Source organism: Bubalus kerabau, chromosome 13 (genome assembly GCF_029407905.1).
Source record: "Bubalus kerabau isolate K-KA32 ecotype Philippines breed swamp buffalo chromosome 13, PCC_UOA_SB_1v2, whole genome shotgun sequence".
NCBI classification, from domain to species: Eukaryota; Metazoa; Chordata; class Mammalia; order Artiodactyla; family Bovidae; genus Bubalus; species Bubalus kerabau.
Window position 1 is genome coordinate 54,176,165 of NC_073636.1, and position 19,656 is coordinate 54,195,820.

General features: G+C 43.8%; 1 long non-coding RNA gene across 1 annotated transcript in view; it reads right to left on the reverse strand.

Moving 5' to 3' along the window:
• LOC129625710 (uncharacterized) overlaps positions 1-16,273 on the reverse strand; it is a 21,468-nt gene extending 5,195 nt beyond the window's left edge. Inside the window, exons 1-2 of the long non-coding RNA XR_008701587.1 lie at positions 16,197-16,273; positions 14,455-14,667 (exon numbers count right to left, since the gene is read on the reverse strand). This is a non-coding gene — a long non-coding RNA (uncharacterized LOC129625710). The remainder of the gene's footprint in view (positions 1-14,454; positions 14,668-16,196) is intronic.
• Positions 16,274-19,656: the final 3,383 nt, after the last annotated feature.

Consider the following 19,656-nt stretch of genomic DNA (forward strand, 5'->3'; position numbering starts at 1 on the left):
CTTCCAAACTCCTCCAAGGTGGTTGTGCATTTGCACTCACACCAGCAGTGTATGAGTTCCAGTTCTACATCCATTCCAATACTTACTATGATTAGCCTTTTAAATTTTACCCATTCTAATAGGTGTGTAGTGCTATCTCACTGAGATTTTAATTTGTATTTCCCTAATGACTTAAACCTCAGTCCATAGTTCATCAGGCACTCCATCTATCAGATCTAGTCCCTTAAATCTATTTCTCACTTCCACTGTGTAATCATAAGGGATTTGATTTAGGTCATACCTGAATGGTCTAGTGGTTTTCCCTACTTTCTTCAATTTCAGTCTGAATTTGGCAATAAGGAGTTCATGATCTGAGCCACAGTCAGCTCCCGGTCTTGTTTTTGCTGACTGTATAGAGCTTCTCCATCTTTGGCTGCAAAGAATATAATCAGTCTGATTTCAGTGTTGAGCATCTGGTGATGTCCATGTGTAGAGTCTTCTCTTGTGTTGTTGGAAGAGGGTGTTTGCTATGACCAGTGCGTTCTCTTGGCAAAACTCTATTAGCCTTTGCCCTGCTTCATTCCGTATTCCAAGTCCAAATTTGCCTGTTACTCCAGGTGTTTCTTGACTTCCTGCTTTTGCATTCCAGTCCCCTATAATGAAAAGGACATTTTTGGGGGGTGTTAATTGTAAAAGGTCTTATAGGTCTTCATGGAACCATTCAACTTCAGCTTCTTCAGTGTTACTGGTTGGGGCATAGACTTGGATTACTGTGATATTGAATGGTTTGCCTTGGAAATGAACAGAGATCATTCTGTCGTTTTTGAGACTGCATCCAAGTACTGCATTTCGGACTCTTGTTGACCATGATGGCTACTCCATTTCTTCTAAGGGATTCCTGCCCGCAGTAGTAGATATAATGGTCATCTGAGTTAAATTCACCCATTCCAGTCCATTTTAGTTCGCTGATTCCTAGAATGTCAACATTCACTCTTGACATTTCCTGTTTGACCACTTCCAATTTGCCTTGGAGATGGTGACTGCAGCCATGAAATTAAAAGACGCTTACTCCTTGAAAGGAAAGTTATGACCAACCTAGATAGCATATTCAAAAGCAGAGACATTATTTTGCCAACAAAGGTCCGTCTAGTCAAGGCTATGGTTTTTCCTGTGGTCATGTATGGATGTGAGAGTTGGACTGTGAAGAAGGCTGAGCGCCGAAGAATTGATGCTTTTGAACTGTGGTATTGGAGAAGACTCTTGAGAATCCCTTGGACTGCAAGGAGATCCAACCAGTCCATTCTGAAGGAGATCAGCCCTGGGATTTCTTTGGGAGGAATGATGCTAAAGCTGAAACTCCAGTACTTTGGCCACCTCATGCGAAGAGTTGACTCATTGGAAAAGACTGATGCTGGGAGGGATTGGGGCCAAGAGGAGAAGGGGACGACAGAGGATGAGATGGCTGGATGGCATCACTAACTCGATGGACGTGAGTCTGGGTGAACTCCGGGAGTTGGTGATGGACAGGGAGGCCTGGCGTGCTGCGATTCATGGGGTTGCAAAGAGTCGGACACGACTGAGTGACTGATCTGATCTGATCTAAGTGGTGCTGATAAAACTGGACAGCTCCATGCATAACAATGAAATTAGAATGCTCCCTAACACCATACAAACAATAAACTCCAAATGGATTAAAGACCTAAATATATGGACAGACCCTACAAAACTCTTAACATAGGCAGAACACTCTCTGACATAAATCACAGCAGTATCTTTTTGACCCAGCTCTTAAGAGTAATATGATAAAAACAAAAATAAGCAAATGGGATCTGATTAAACTTAAAAGTTTCTGCACAGCACAGGTATTCTTAAACAAGACAAAAGAAAACCCACAGAATAGGGACAATATTGGGAAATGATACACCTGACAAGGGATTAATCTCCAAAATATTCAAACAGCTTAAGGAGCTCAGTATCAAAATACAAACAACCCAATCAAAAAACGAGTGTAAGATCTAAATAGACTTTTCTCTAAAGAATACCTACAGATGACCAAAAAGCACATGAAAGGATGCTCCACTCCACTGTTAGAGATGCAGAAATACTACATTGAGGTATTATTTCACACGAATCAGAAGAGCCACCATCAAAAAGTCTACAAACAATAAATGCTGGAGAGACTGGAGAAAGGGGACCGTCCTACACTGTTGATGGGGATGTCAGTAGGTACAGCCACTGTGGAGAACAGTATGGAGGTTTCTTTAAAAACTAAGTACAGAGTTGCCATATGATTCAGAATCCCACTCCTGGGCATATATCTGGAGAAAAACGTAATTCAAAAAGACATGCACCTCAGTGAGGCCATATATTGTCATGCTGCTTATTGAACTTACATGCCAGGCTGAAGGAAGCACAAGCAGAAATCAAGATTGCCGTGAGAAATATCAGATATGCAGATGACACCACCCTTACGGCAGAAAGCAAAGAGGATCTAAAGAGCCTCTTGATAAAAGGGAAAGAGGAAAGTGAAAAAGCTGGCTTGAAACTCAACACTGAAAAAACTAAGATCATGGCATGCAGTCCCATCACTTCATGGCAGATAGATGGGGAAACAACGGAAACAGTGACAGATTCTATCTTGGGGGGCTCCAAAATCACTTCAGATTGTGACTGCAGTCATGAAATTAAAAGACGCTTGCTCCTTGGAAGAAAAGTTACGACCAACCTAGACAGCATATTAAAAAGCAGAGACATTACTTTGCCAACAAAGGTCCATCCAGTCAAAGCTATGGTTTTTCCAGTAGTCATGTATGGATGTGAGAGTTGGACCATCAGGAAAGCTGAGCACCGAAGAATTGATGCTTTTGAACCGTGGTGTTGGAGAAGACTCTTGAGAGTCCCTTGGACTGCAAGGAGATCCAACCAGTCAATCCTAAAGGAAATCAGTCCTGAATATTCATTGGAAGGACTGATGCTGAAGCTGAAGCTCCAATACTTTGGCCACCTGATGTGAAGAACTGACTCATTTGAAGAGACCCTGATGCTGGGAAAGATTGAAGGTGGGAGAAGAAGGGGATAACAGAGGATGAGATGGTTAAATGGCATCACTGACTCAATGGACATGAGTTTAAGTAAACTCCAGGAGTTGGTGATGGACAGGGAGGCCTGGTGTGTTGCAGTCCATGGGGGTCACAAAGAGTTGGACACGACTGATTGAACTGAACTGAATTTATTAACTAATGGAAGCAATACTGTTCATATTAGTAACAAGAAATTTTTCTGCTTGCATAAAGCTTATATCAGAATGTGTAAGCCCACTGATAGTTAACAGTAAAATAAACCAATACCTATTTATTTATTAAAACAATTGTTCATCAGCATGTTACTGAAAGAGTATACATGAGGTCTAGCTGCTTGCTGCTCTAAAGCCAATAAACAGGCCTGGTTGGCAGAAAGGAAAGTGTGCTTTATTTTAGATGCTGGCAACTGCGAGGAGCGGAGTGGTGGACGTCTGTCCAAAGGCCATTCCCACCACTGACATACGGGGGGTGAGAGCTTTTATAGACACAGGGTGGGTGGGGGTTGGGAATGGGGGAGACGGGCTACATGCAGAAACAGCACAGTCAGCTCTGACAGTCATCTTGAAATTGGTCATCAGGGTCTGACCAGCGTCATCTTGCTGTAAGTACAATCTTCAGTTCCAGGTCAGCTTGTTCGCATTTCTTTGTGGCCAGTTCTCTGAATTGTGGCAGCTCACGTCCTGGGTGCAGTCTGGTCATCATGCAGTTAACTTCTCCACCTGATGTTTTGGTATCTATAAGACAGCTCTCAGGATGTGGCTCAGAATATTATCTACAGACCTAGAGAAAGAACTAAAGGTCCTTGACGATGCCTAATGATGATGTTATTGTTTAGTCTTCTTTGTTTTCCTTTGTTTCAGCATTTCTCATTTCTCCGATTAAACTTACTTTTTGACGGAAACTTTCCACAGACAAAAGGCAGGCGGAGGATATGGTGGCAGAGGGGGGCCTAGGACGACAGGGTCCTGCTCTGTTTCAAGCACAGACATACATTCAAGGAAAGATTAAAACAAGTGAATGAATTCAGCAATCACAAATCCTGCCTTTTAGCAAGAACACTGCCTCGTAGTTCTGGTATCAGAGGCATGGCCTGTCTGGTGACATCTCTCTGTCACGGGATCCTGTCTGCAGACACGTAGCATGGCCATGTGTTCTCTGAATAAGGACTTGCAAGAATGGATACACGTGGGTTTTACCAAATATTTTATTTTTAATTAAAAAATTTTGGCTTTTATATTTGTAATTTATTTGTCATAATATCTGGCTGGTGCCAGTCTAGCACAAGGGATATTCTAGGTGTGGCATGTGGGATCTAGTTCTCTGATCAGGGAATGAACCTGGATCTCCTGCATTGTAAGTGCAGACTGTTAGCCACTAGACCACCAGGGAAGTCCCTACCATGTCCTTTAATCACTGTTGACCTTCCTGGGAAGAGGTGGGAATAAAACAAGATGAGAAGATCCTACAACGCATTGATTAATTCATTAATCCAAAAAATATTCAAATTTTAAGCGAAAACATAGCCTGTCCTCTGTCTGCCTCCTGTCTGTATCTGAGTTCCAAAGAGTACATTCAACAAGAGAAGTGAGAACATGCAGAAAGAAAGGAAAACTGTCAAAGAAGACAAAACAATAACTTAGCAATCAAACAAAGTCAAGGACTATGTTCCTCAAGGGCTGTAGATAATATTCCTGTGTGTGTAATCAATAATCCCCAAGGATTATCCTCTTCCTTTCTCCCTTCCTTCTTCCTTTCCCAATATACATGCGAATCTGTACCTCTAACCTATACACGGAAATCTGTATCTCTAGGAGAGAAGCCACAGGAATTACCTCCTACCTTCCCTCTTTGTATACACAGAAAACTGTATCTGACATACATAATCTACCAGGACCTGATGCTCACTACTCTGTTTGACCTTCTGTGGCAAAAAAACACACAAAAAAGTAGGCTTATCTCATAGATATGTTATACCTGAATCAGGCGGCTATATATGACAACAATCAGAACATTTCAAATCAACTATACTGCAACATAACATCGGCATGATATTAGAGAGAAGGAAAAAGAAGCGGTGCCTTCTTTATTCCCCCCGACTTCCCTGTCAGGCTTACATCCCACTGCTGGACTGGGGGGAGTTTGACGCAACCTGACAGGGTGCCCTTCGCTGAACCTTTTTTAAACATCTACTGTCTGCTATGTTCTGGCTCGGACCAGACTCCCCAGCAGGATCCAGGCCTCCAGGGACTTGGGAACAAATATTACGAACCCTGCACATGCCCTGGTGCTGGGCATTCCAGCTCAAGCCTTTCTGGAGTGCAGCCTCCTAGGCACCTGAGCACACTCAGCAGTGTTCTGTGGACCCAGTAGGAACTAGTCCGGGGTGTGTGTGTGTGTAATGCTTTACGGGGGAAAAATAGTGAACACAAACCCTTAGGTGTTTGCTCAGGTACAATTCACTCTAATCCACAGCCCAGGATGCTGACTTTCCCAGGAACCAGAGATGTGCTTTAAAAAGTGCAGTCACCTATAAACATTTCCTGTAGCTACAATTGGATCAAAGAGGCTGACCAGCACCTCTAATTCTAAAGGCCTGGGGTTTCTGTTAATGACAGCTGCCCTCAGGAAAACTCCCAGGGTGGGGGGTTGCAGAAATAAATTCCAAACACAACAGAGTTTCAAGAAGCCAATAAATTTTCCTCACACCCTTTAATGTAAAGGAAACAATAAAAAAAATTAAAAAAGCAAACCCCCACCACAGGAATAGATGCACAGCATCCCTAACTGCTGCAGGAACGCCAATCAAAACAACAATGCGAAATCAAACCCCACCAGTCAGACTGCCATCCTCACAAGTCTACAAACAATAAAGGCAGGAGGGAGCTGGCATGTGAGGTGACCCACTACATGTTCAGTCGAAACAGACACTGACAACAGCCACTAGAAAGCACAGCCTCCAAATGTCAAGGAAAAAAAATCTCTTAAGAGCGCCAATCCTAGTGCCGTAGCCACGCGTTCCGGGAAACAAACTCACTCAGAGGACGGTGCAGACAGCGGAGTGCAGGTTATCACACGGCGGCCCAAGGCAGAGTTTCCTCTTAGCCAAGGAGCCCTACCGGTTTTTGTGAAAACCTTATACACCCTAATTGTATGTGCTCAAACCCACCTCCCCAGATTCTCTGAAAATAGTCTGAACAAAGGAAAAGAAAGATACAATCCAAGTTAACCAACCCATGATTCATACGCCTTAAGCCTATAACTGTGGACAATTATCAATAGGCCTATGGTCATATCCCAATAAGCATAATAGAATTTATGATTCTATTCAGTTACACAGATAATTAGGGTATTCTTTTAGGTGACGGTCTAGGTACGAGCCCTGGAGGTCTTCCATCCGGGGGTCTGGTTTTCCAGTTGGTATGTCGTTTCCATAGATACTGGGCATATAGTTCAAAGTCCACAGTCCAGCCCAAGATGGAGTCCTGCTTTCAAGATGGAGCCTGTTCTGTCTGTTTCCTCCTTCACTAGGATCAGACATCCCCACACCTGGGCCAATATCCCGAGAAAGTCATCATTCAATAAAATCACGTGCAGCCCAACACTCACTGCAGCTCTACTTGCAGCAGCCAAAAGCAGAACAGCAAAATGTCCACTGACAGATTAAAGGTTAAAGAAGGTGTTACATATGGACAATGGACCGTTACTCAGCCATGAAGAAGCACCACTGAAATTATGGAATTATGCCACTGTTTGCTAGGAGGATGGAACCTTGAAGGATCGTACGCTAAGTGAACTCAGCCAGACTGATTCCTGAAAGGAAGACAACAGCCTTTGATGTCCCTTGTAGGAAAAATTTTAAAAGAGACACAAAGGAACTAAGTTACAACCCAAAAAGAGACTGAGAATTCAAACACAGAGGGTTCCTGTAAAAAAAAAATAAAGAAAGGGCAGGGATGAATTCAGAGGTAGGGACTTACATATACACAGAAATCTGTAGCTGTAATAGATAATCCAAAAGGATTCTCTCTTTCCTTCCTTCCATATTTACACAGAAAACGGTAGCTGTCATAGATGCTCAAGAAGGACCTGATGTTCAGCAAGTGCAACTTTGCTTGAGCTTCTGCAATAATCTCTATAGCAAAAGAATTCAAAAAGGAACAGATAGGCTGTATATATATATATATATATATATATATATATATATATATATATGTCATAACTGAATCAGGCAGCTGTACACGAATAGCAAGCACAAAACTGAAAATTGACTGTACTCTGACATAGCTTCAGCATGAGATTAAAGAAAACAAAAAGAAAAAAATCAATGCCTAATTTATTCCCTGCAGCCTCCTTGATTTGGGCTGCTATCCCATCCCTGGAGCCTGAGCCGGCTTGTGTCTCATGTTTGAACTGGGGTGGGGTTGAGAATACAGCCAAACTATTAAAAAAAAAAGATGGGTAACCCTGTGATTTTGACCCCGTAAGGTAAAACAGCTAAGACTGGGAATCAAGCTAATTGTAGAAGCGCAGTTAAACTGATACAGACTATGCGGTACATGTACATAATGCAGTATTTCTCAACCACAAAGAAAGTAGGAAATAATGCCAAGGCTGGCACAGGAAAGAAAGTAGAGATGATCATTCCGTGTGAAGTAAGGGACACAGAAAGAGACAAGTATCAGTATCATATGATATCACCTCTAGGTGTAATCTAAAGATGGATACCATGGAACTTCTTGCCCAGAGACAGAGCCTCACAGACTTAGAAAAGAAACGTCTAATCACCAAGATATAAAGATGTGGGGCATGAAGAAATGAGTTGCTTCAGACTAATATATGCACACTATTAGTTATAAAATAAATGACCAGGACCCACTGTATAACACAAGGACACTTACTCCACACTCTGTAATAACCTATATGGAAAAAAACTCAATATGTATTAATAGAAGTGAAATTAGTTGTGATAGAAGGGGAAAAAAACCACCCACAAGACTGTAATTCACCTAGGATGAGATAAAAACAGCAAAAGCAAAAAGGAAATGCTGACTCTATTTCCCTGAGGACATAGTGACCTGGGCTGGTGTCATCCCTGGAGCCTGATTAGCTTGGGTCCCAAGGCTGGAGTGTCCTGGGGCTGAGGGAGCTGGGAGCACGTGGCAGGCCGTGTGCTCCCACAGTGAATCTGGAGTGCCTGCTGCGCTCCAGATACACGTGGGATAATTTAAGGTATGGGAATTAACATATACACATTAATATATATCAAATAGATGATCAAAAAGTACTTACTGAATAGCATAGAGAAGTTTATTGAACACACTGCGATCATCTGTAAGTGAAAATGAAACTAAAAGAGAATAGATAAACGTCTATGTATTAATATAACTGAATCAAGTTCCCGTACATCTGAAACAAGCACAACATTAGAAATCAATTATATTCCAGTAGACGATAACAAGGAAATTAGTTTAAAAAAAAGTGCGGCATGAAGAAGTGCTGCCGCCTTGTGGCCATTTTCTGTAACAACACCATGAAGAGCTGCGCCGCTGGGCACATTCACAAGGATTCCACGTCTGTAAGTTAGTTGTCAACTGAAAAATATAGTCACACCTGAAAGTAGAAAGTTGTTTTACTTGGTGGGAATATTTACAACTCCAAGCCTGGGAGACAGCATCTCAGTAGCTCTGAGAAAACTGCTCCAAGGAGGCAGGAGGGGGAATCAGGCTATATACAAGTTTGCAACAAAGGGAGCATGCAGTCTGAACAGCAAAGATCAGATATCAAGTTAAGGAATTTAGCATTCTGTGTATGCTGTTAAGTCACTTCAGTCATGTCCGACTCTGTGCAACCCCATAGACGGCAGCCCACCAGGCTCCCCCATCCCTGGGATTCTCCAGGCAAGAACACTGGAGTGGGTTGATGTTTCCTTCTCCAATGCATGAAAGTGAAAAGTGAAAATGAAGTCGCTCAGTCGTATCCGACTCTTAGCGACCCCATGGACTGCAACCCACCAGGCTCCTCCGTCCATGGGGTTTTCCAGGCAAGAGTACTGGAGTGGGGTGCCATTGCCTTCTCCGATTCTGTGTATGGGAAGATGCAAACCTCTAGGCTCACTGCATTCATTCCTTTCTTACGCACCTCAGCTATCTAAGGCCAATCCTTGTTTCTTTCTTCACCTTGCTTCTTCCATTCCCGGCTCCTCAGCAATCACCATGGGGGTGGGGGGGTGCGTGGTGGCAGCATCCCCTGGATCTCAGTTTTGGGAGCCCTCTTTTTTTAATTTATTTTTTAATTGAAGGATAACTGCTTTACAGACTTTTGCTTTATGTCAAACCTCAACATGAATCAACCGTGAAAGTGAAGTCGCTCAGTCATATCCGACTCTTTGCCACCCTATGGACTGTAGCCTACCAGGCTTCTCCATCCATGGGATTTTCCAGGCAAAGGTACCAGAGTGGGTCGCCTTTTCCTTCTCCAAGGGATCTTCCCGACCCAGGGATCAAACCCAGATCTCCCGCATTACAGGCAGATGCTTTACCCTCTGAGCCACCAGGGAAGCCCCCCACGTAAACCATAGGTACACATATATCCCCTCCCTTTTGAACCTCTCTCCCATCTCCCTCCCCATCCTACCCTTATAGGTTGATACAGAGCCCCTGTTTGAGTTTCCTGAGCCATACAGCAAATTCCCGTTGGCTATCTATTTTACATATAATAATATAAGTTTCCAAGTTACTCTTCGCATACATCTCACCCTCTCCTCCCCTCTCCCCATGTCCATAAGTCTATTCTCTATGTTTGTATCTCCATTACTGCCCTGTAAATAAATTCTTCAGTACCATTTTTCTAGATTCAGTATATATGCATTAGAATATGATATTTATCTTTCTCTTTCAGACTTACTTCACTCTGTGTAACAGGGTCTAGGTTCATCCACCTCATTAGAACTGACTCAAATGCATTCCTTTTTATGGCAGAGTAATATTCCATTGTGTATATGTACCACAACTTCTTTTTCCACTCATCTGTCAATGTACATCTAGGTTGCTTTCATGTTCTAGCTATTGTAAATAGTGCTGCAATGAACAATGGGATACATGTATTTTTTTTTCAATTTTGGTTTCCTCAGGGTATATGCCTAGGAGTGGGATTGTTAGGTCATATGGTGGTTTTATTCTTAGTTTTTTAAGGAATCTCCATACCACATTCCATAGTGGCTGTATCAATTTACATTCCCACCAACAGTGCAAGAGTGTTCCCTTTTCTCCACACCCTCTCCAGCGTTTATTGTTTGTAGACTTTTTGATGATGGCTATTCTGACTGGTGTGAGATGATATCTCATTGTAGTTTTGATTTGCATTTCTCTAATAATGAGCAATGTTAAGCACCTTTTCACTTGTTTGTTAGCCATCTGTAAGTCTTCTTGGAGAAATGTCTGTTTAGGTCTTTTTCCCACTTTTTGATTGGGTTGTTTGTTTTTCTGATATTGAGTTGTACAAGCTACTCATATATTTTGGAAGTTAATCCTTTGTCAGTTGTTTCATTTGCTATTATTTTCTCCCATTCTAAGGGTTGTCTTTTCACCTTGCTTATAGTTTCCTTTGCTGTGCAAAAGCTTTTAAGTTTAATCAGGTCCCATTTATTTACTTTTGTTTTTGTTTCCGTTACTCTAGGAGGCGGGTCACAGAGGATCTTGCTTTATGTGGGAGCCCTCACTGACATTTGGAGGCGAGAAATCGCTGGTGGCTGTGACTTTTCCTGTTTATTAATATGGCAGGGGATATCTTCATTTCACAAAGTAAAAACACCTGCCCTCCTAGGCAGGGAGAAACGCCTTAGGGGTGGTCATTGGAAAAGATTTCAAAACAAGGCAGCCATTAATGAAGCCAATTTCAAGAAATAAGTATAACTCACACCCTTTAAAATAATCACAAGAAAAGATGTCAACATCACTATTTATTCAGTTCAGTTCAGTCAATCAGTCGTGTCCGACTCTTTGCAACCCCATGGACTGCAACACGACAGGCCCCCCTGTCCATCACCAACTCCCGGAGTTTACTCAAACTCATGTCCATTGAGTCAGTGATGCCATCCAACCATCTCATCCTCTGTCGTCCCCTTCTCCTCCCGCCTTCAATCTTTTTCAGCATCAGGGTCTTTTCAAATCAGTCAATTCTTTATATCAGGTGGCCAAAGTATTGGAGTTTCAGCTTCAGCATCAGTCCTTCCAATGAATATTCAGGACTGATTTCCTTTAGGATTGACTGGTTGGATCTCCTTGCAGTCCAAGTTACTCTCAACAGTCTTCTCCAACATCACAGTTCAAAAGCATCAATTCTTCAGTACTCACCTTTCTTTATAGTCCAGCTCTCACATCCATACATTACTACTGGAAAAACCGTAGCTTTGACTAGATGGACCTTTGTTGGCAAAGCAATGTCTCTGCTTTTTAATATGCTGTCTAGGTTGGCCATAGCTTTTCTTCCAAAAAGCAAGTGTCTTTTAATTTCATGACTGCAGTCACCATCTGCAGTGATTTTGGAGCCCCAAAAATAAAGTCTATCACTGTTTCCACTGTTTCCCCATCTATTTGCCATGAAGTGATGGGACCAGATGCCATGATCTTGGTTTTCTGAATCTTGAGTTTTAAGCAACCTTATCATACTTCTCTTTCATTTTCATCATGAGGCTCTTTAGTCCTTCTTCGCTTTCTGCCGTAAGGGTGGTGTCATCTGCCTATCTGAGGTTATTGATATTTCTCCCAGCAATCTTCATTTCAGCTTGTGCTTCATCCAGTCCAGAATTTCTCATGATATACTCTGCATAGTTAAATAAGCAGAGTGACAATATACAGCCTTGACGTACTCCTTTCCCAATTTGGAACCAGTCTGTTGTTTCATGTCCAGTTTTAACTGTTGCTTCTTGACCTGCATACAGATTTCTCAGGATGCAGGTCAAGTGGTCCAGTATTCTCATCTCTTGAAGAATTTTCCACAGTTTGTTGTGATCCACGTAGTCAAAGGCTTTGACGTAGTCAATAAAGCAGAAGTAGTTGTTTTTCTGGAACTCTCTTGCTTTTTTGATGATCCAGCGGATGTTGGCAATTTGATCTCTGGTTCCTCTGCCTTTTCTAAATCCAGCTTGAACATATGGTAGTTCACGGTTCATGTACTCTTGAAGCCTGGCTTGGAGAATTTTGAGTGTTACTTTGCTAGCATGTGCTGCTGCTGCTGCTGCTGCTAAGTCGCTTCAGTCATGTCCGACTCTCTGCGACCCCATAGACGGCAGCCCACCAGGCTCCACCATTCCTGGGATTCTCCAGGCAAGAACACTGGAGTCAGTTGCCATTTCCTTCTCCAATGCAGGAAAGTGAAAGTGAAGTCGCTCAGTCGTGTCTGACATTTCGCGACCCCATGGACTGCAGCCTACCAGGCTCCTCTGTCCATGGGATTTTCCAGGCAAGAGTACTAGAGTGGGTTGCCATTGCCTTCTCCAGCTAGCATGTGAAATGAGTGCAATTGTGCAGTAGCTTAAATATTCTTTGGCATTGCTTTCTTTGGGATAGCAATGAAAACTAACCTTTTCCAGTCCTGTGGCCACTGCTGAGTCTCCCAAATTTGCTGGCATATTGAGTGCAGCACTTTCACAGCATCATCTTTTAGCATTTGAAATAGCTCAACTGGAATTCCATCACCTCCATTAGCTTTGTTCATAGTGATGCTTCCTAAGGCCCACCTGACTTCACATTCCAGGATGTCTGGCTCTAGGTGAGTGATCACACCATCATGCTTATCTGGGTCATGAAGATCTTTTTTGTATAGTTCTTCTGTGTATTCTTGCCACCTCTTCTTAAATCTTCTGCTTTTGTTAGGTCCATACCATTTCTGTCCTTTATTGTGCCCATCTTTGCATGAAATGTTCCCTTGGTATCTCTCATTTTCTTGAAGAGATCTCTGGTCTTTTCCATTCTATTGTCTTCCTCTATTTCTTTGCCAGGATCACTGAGGAAGGCTTTCTTATCTCTCCTTGCTATTCTTTGGAACTCTGCATTCAGATGGGTATATCTTTCCTTTTCTCCTCTGCCTTTCACTTCTCTTCTTTTCTCAGCCATTTGTAAGGCCTCCTCAGACAACCATTTTGCCTTTTTGTATTTCTTTTCAAAAGAACCACGTCAAAACCATGCTTAAAAAACAGCAGAGAAGGCATTAAACTTCATTACGGAGGCCAAGCCTTAACCAGATTCAGTTTACCCAAAGTGGTGATGCTAATTGCTCTTAACAGGAGTCCACGTGTTATCAAGAGGCGTGGCGGGAAGATTATAATAGGGGCCACTAAGTCTTGGGTGCTGTGGAAGACTTCGATGTAGTAGAAATAGTGAGACATCTGTATTCTAGTTTTCCACATCAAGCCGCCAAAAAGCTGTTAGAATAAATGAATTCAGTAACACTGCCAGGTACAAAAATCAGTTGCCTTTCTATATACCAATAATGTGCCATTAGAAAGAAAAATTAAGCACTTCCCTGGTTGTTCAGTGGTTGAGAATGCACCTGCCAATCCAGGGACATGGGTTCTATCCCTTATCCAGGAAGATTCCACATACCAGGGGCCAATTAAGCCCGTGAGCCACAACTACTAAGGCCTGTGCTCAAGAACCCACGCTCCTCAACTAAAGAGTAGGCCCCCAAATCCGGCTCACTGCAATTAGAGAAAGCATGGGCAAAGCAACAAAGAGAAATGAAGACAGCAATCCCAAATAATACCTAGGTGTAAATTTAACTAAGGCTGTGAAAGCACAGCGAACAGACCCAGATAAACGGAAAGCCACCCTGCGCTCAGGGACACAAAGAACATGGTTACAGTGTCCATTCTACCCAAAGCAACATTCAAAGGCAAAACAAACCTGGTCAGATTTCAATGGCGTTTTCCACAGAATCAGAACATACATTCTGAACATTTATGTGGAAACACCAAGGCCTCTGAATAAAAGAGAACAGGCTGAGAAAAGAAAACGCTCTGAGAAAAGAGAACAGGCTGAGAATAAAAGAGAACATCTCCCTCCCAGACTTCACCCTATGTGATGTAGCTAATTCACCAAAAAAGTGTGGAATTGGCCCAAAAACGGGCACACAGAGCACAGGAACAGAACAGAGACCAAAAATAACCCTACAGGCAGACGATCAGTTAAGTCGCAGGAAAGGAGCCAAGAACACACACCAGGCAAAGGGCAGTCCGGTCAATAAACCGTGCCACACACCAAAGAACACGGTGCTCCGTCTACACCACACACAAAAATCCAGTTTTCCACCTCAAGCCCTTCCTCTCCTGGGTCCTCTGAAGGCAGACACCCTCGGCAGTCAGTCACAGACCAGAACTCTCCTCCCCACTTTTCCTCACCTTTTCCTTCCACTACCTCCTGGCAGGTCCCGAGGAGACCGAGCTCCTGTCCATGTGAACTGGACGCCACAAGGTCCTAAGGCTGAATCCCCAGTGGGTCCTGAGGAGAGCAGGCTCCCACCAGCGTGGACTCACCCCCGGGCTCTCTTGAAGCCCAGGCTGTCAGCAAGGACTCAGACCCCAGCGTTCCACAAGCCGAAGCCCCAGCAGGTCCTGAGGAGATGGGGATCCCGTCAGCTGAGGGCAGAGCTACACCCGTGGGCACAGCGCGCTTTCCCACCCTGGCTCAGGGAGGTGAGCTCTGCCTTCCCTGACAGCCAATGGGAGAGTGCAGATGCAGCCTCCCTCACAGGTCAGGCCCTGCCCCGAGGGTGGTTCTACAGCAAATGGTAGAAATCCAAACTGAAATAGAGACAAATATCTCATGATTTCTCCAAAAGTTACAGAACAATTAACTGGAAACCATATGAAATGAAATGACTGTGAACACAAACTGTAAAACTTATACCAAATTCACTCAAATTTACTAACAGACATTTAAAATGCAAAATTATCAAAATTACACAGAAACACAGAAGAAAATCTACATGACCTTGGCTTTGCTCTGCAGATCATGAGTTCTGAGTTTTAACACACAAAAGGCCAGTATGCAGAAGAAAAAAATACTGTGGACTTTGACAGGGCCTACATGGGGGCTCATGGTTAAAATGGCTCATTATGTTGACCTCGCAAACAAAGAATAAAATCACAGTGACCCTTGAGACCGACCAAATTGCCCAAACGACATTCTGTTTTCCCGATGGTGCCTACCTTCTCAAGGCTAGTAGACCACCAGATTCCAGACCTCCAGCTGCGTGACCACAGGACCTAACTACAGGCTAAAAATTAACTTTCCCTTCAGAGAATTTTTCATTGGCAGGGTATAAGAAAGACCCCGTCAGAAAGGGTTCTAATCAAGGGCCAGTCACCCTCTCATTTCCCTCTAATAAATTTCCTTTTCTTGCCTGACTGCCCGGCTCGCTCTCTTTTTCTCTGCACTTGTCTTAGATTCTGGTGCCAGGAGGGAAGATCCACCGCAGCTGGGTGGGCTCCTCTCACAAGCCCACCTCTGGTGGTCCCCTCCCTTGGACCTTGCCAAGAAACTGAGACGAGCCCCAGGACAGGACTCTCCACTTCACTTGCTGGACTCACTCTCACTCTCACTCTCACTCTCACTCTCACTCTCACACTCACACACTCTCTCTCTCTCTCTCTCTCTCTCTCGCCTCTTGCTTTTCTCTCGGACCTTTCTCCTCGCTCTCTCACCCCTGTCTACCCGATTCAGCCGCAATGGGAAATTCTCAATCCCAGCCCTCAAAATCTACTCCTCTAGGATGCCTTCTCCAAAACCTAAAAGCCTTGGGCTTCCAAGGGGAGTTAAGACCAAAAAGACTTATTTACCATTCTAACACTGTCTGGCCACAATACAGACTTAATAATAGGTCCCAATGGCCAGAAAAACGGAACTCTCTATTATAATACTCTACGGGATCTCAATAACTTCTGCAACCGCAAAGGCAAGTGGTCAGAGATCCCTTATGTTTAGGCTTTCTTGGTTCTTCGCTCTCGATCCTCCCTCTGTGAATCCTGTTCTACCTCTCAAATACTCTTAGCCCACTCTGGGCCATATCCTCCTAATACAATGTCTCCCAATCCCTGTTCAGACTTTTCTTCTTCCTTCAACCCTTCCGACCACAGCTCACCCTTCTCAAGGGAGCTCCCTCTATCGCTCCCAATCCCGTTGCAGCTGCTCTAGATCCAGTTCCACAACTTCCACCTTATGCCCCCTCCTCCCTCCCTCTCCTTTTCAAGCATAGGCCACAGCAGCTGCAGCTCCCAAAGCCCCCTCCCCTGCCTGTGCTGGAGGCAAACTCTGAGACTTCAGCCCTACCCTCAACCCCAAGGGTCCCTAGTTTCTACCCTGACCTCCCTAGGTCCCCTCCCCATACCAGCTTTAAAGCAGGAAACTTCACAGCAGGACCCCACTCTTCCCTGCTCTTCTCCTCCCTTTACCAGAAGGCGTTTTGTTCGGGTTCATGCCCCATTCTCCCTCATCGACCTATCTCAAATCAAAAAGCATCTTGGCTCCTTCTCCTCAGATACCAGATAATTATCTAAAAGAATTCAGGTATCTTATCCAGTCTTATGACTTAACCTGCCATGACATTTACATCATACTTTTCTCCACTCTTCTCCCAGAAGAGTATGGTAAGCCTCTCAGGCACATGCTGATGAGATACACATGTCCCCAGAGATGATCCCAACTGAGATTATCAGGCAGAGATACCTGGGTGGGAAGCCCGTAATCACATGGTTGCTTGCCTCACTGTGAGCCTTCAAAAGGCAGGACATAAAGCCAGCATCCTTGATAAGCTAGTAACTCAAGGACTAGACGAAAACCCAGCACAAATTCTAGCCAGGTTAACAGAAGCCCTACAAAAATATACAAGATTAGACCCCACTTCAGCAGAGGGTACCACTGTTCTTAACACACATTTTATCTCTCAGTTGTCCCCTGATATCCAGCTAAAAAAGGCAGAAGAAAGCCCTCAAACCCTTCAACAAGACCTTTTAAATTTAGCCTTTAAGGTTTTAAACAACAGGGAAGAACAGGCAAAGCTAGAGAAGGCCAAACGAAATCAGGCCAAACACCACCTTTTAGCCACTGCTCTACATGGCTCCAAGCCTCCATCAACCAACAAAGACAGGAAGCCACCTGGGCCTTACTTCAAATTTGGCAAAGAAGGTCATTGGGCCCGCTCATGCCTAAAGCCAAGGCCCCTTCCAGGTCTGTGTCCCAGCTGTGACATAAAGGGACATTGGAAAGTCGACTGCCCAAATCCCCCTCTAAAAATCCAGACACCCCCTTCTGGTCTCGAGCAGGGGTCCTCTGACCCAGCTCTGCTCAGGCTCCTTGGACTTGCCTTACAGACTCTATCAAATTATTCTACTCTGAAAGACCTTATTCTGAAAGTCTAAAGACAAGCCACAAACTGGGAGAAAAATATTTGTAAAGCACATATCTAATAAAGGATTTAGACTCAAAATAGACAAAGACCATAAAAAACATAATGAACAACCCCATAAAAAATGGGTAAGGATCTGAACAGACTCCTGACCAAAAGATATATACAGATAGTAAATATCACATAAAAATTAGATAAAAATATCATAACACTAGGGGATTACAAATTAAGAGATACCACACTACACCAATTTGGACCGCTAAACTCCATATATATGACAATATCAACTGCTGCAAAGTGAGGAACAACAGGAACTCTCCCTCACTGCTGGTGGGACACATGCACAGCCACTTTGTAACACAGTTGTGCAGTTTTCTCCAAAGCTAAACAAGCCTCACTTTGGGATTCAACAAAAGTTCAGTTCAGTTCAGTTGCTCAATCGTGTCTGACTCATTGCAACCCCATGGACTGCAGCACACAGGCTTCCATGTCCATCACCAACTCCCGGAGCTTGCCCAAACTCACGTCCATCAAGTCCGTGATGCCATCCAACCATCTCATCCTCTGTCGTCCCCTTCTCCTACCTTCAATCATTCCCAGCATCAGGGTCTTTTCCAATGAGTCAGTTCTTCGCATCAGGTGGCCAAAGTATTGGAGTTTCAGCTTCAGCATCAGCCCTTTCAATGAATATTCAGGACTGATTTCCTTTACGATTGACTGGTTTGATCTCCTTGCAGGAGATCAACAGTAGTGCTTTCAGTATTTAGAAAACAGCTTTGAAAGTCCATGCCCAAATGCAAACAAGATGGACTTATGCATAGCAGCACTATTCAAAATAGTTAAAAACTTGAAGAAATCAGGATATTCTTCAACAGATGAGTGCATAAGCAAATTGGGGTATGTCAAGGCAAGTAGAGAAGGCAATGGCACCCTACTCCAGTACTCTTGCCTGGAGAATCCCATGGATGGAGGAGCCTGGTGGGCTGCAGTCCATGGGGTTGCCAGGAGTTGGACACAACTGAGCGACTTCACTTTCACTTTTCACTTTCATGCATTGGAGAAGGAAATGGCAACCCACTCCAATGTTCTTGCCTGGAGAATCCCAGGGATGGGGAAGCCTGGTGGGCTGCCATCTATGGGGTCGCACAGAGTCGGACACGACTGAAGTGACTTAGCAGCAGCAGCAAGGCAAGTAGAATGTAAGTGTTAGTCACTCAGTTGTGTCCGACTCTGCAATCCCATGGACTGTAGCCCCCCAGTCTCCTTCGTTGATGCACTTATCCAGGCAAGAATACTGGAGTGGGTTGCCATTCTCTTCTCCAGGGGATCTTCCACACCCAGGGATCAAATCTGGGTCTCCTGTATTGTAGGCAGATTCTTTACCAGCTGAGCTACAGAGGGGAACCCAAACAGAATATGCCACCCCAAAATATGCCTCTCTGGTGTAAGGATTTCTAAGTCAGCTTCGGAAAAAAAAAAAAAATCTCAGAAAACTAAGTAGCAATTTCCCTTTTATGAAGGACATTTTCAACACAGAAATCTCCATATTTAAGGGCTATCCCTCTTTGCATCAAAAATACAAGGATAATTAAAACTCAAGTAACTCTAATCAGTGGAGAGGTCCCAACTTAAATCTGCAAACAATCATACCCTTCTTAACTGTGTTTTGCATAACCTGCCATACTTCACCTCCCAATGCCTTTCTTCTGTTTTCAGCTGAAGATATTATTTAAGGTGATGGCTTTGGACATTTCCGGGAGTAACTCAGTTTTACTTGTTAGCAACCTGTACGCAGGAGGTGGTTGTTGTCGTTGTTGTTTTAGTCACTAAGTCATATGTGACTCTTTTACAACCCTGTTGACTGCGGCCTGCCAGGCTTCTCTGTCCATGGGATTTCCCAGGCAAGAACACTGGAGTGGGTTGCCATTTCCTTCTCCAGAGAATCTTCCCCGCTCAAGGATCAAACCCACGTCTCCTGTATTGCAGGTGGATTCTTGACCACAAAGCAGCCTGTGAAACAGCACTTGGATTATCTCTTCAGTTACAGCATCATATACACATGGCACTGACTATACAAAATCTTCATCTGCTCCAGTGCTAAAAATTATTATCCCAATCATGCTCATACTGCTGCAGTATCAGTGAAAAGGAAAAAAAGAGCAATGCATTTTTCTCCTTTCCTTTCCTGAGCACAAAG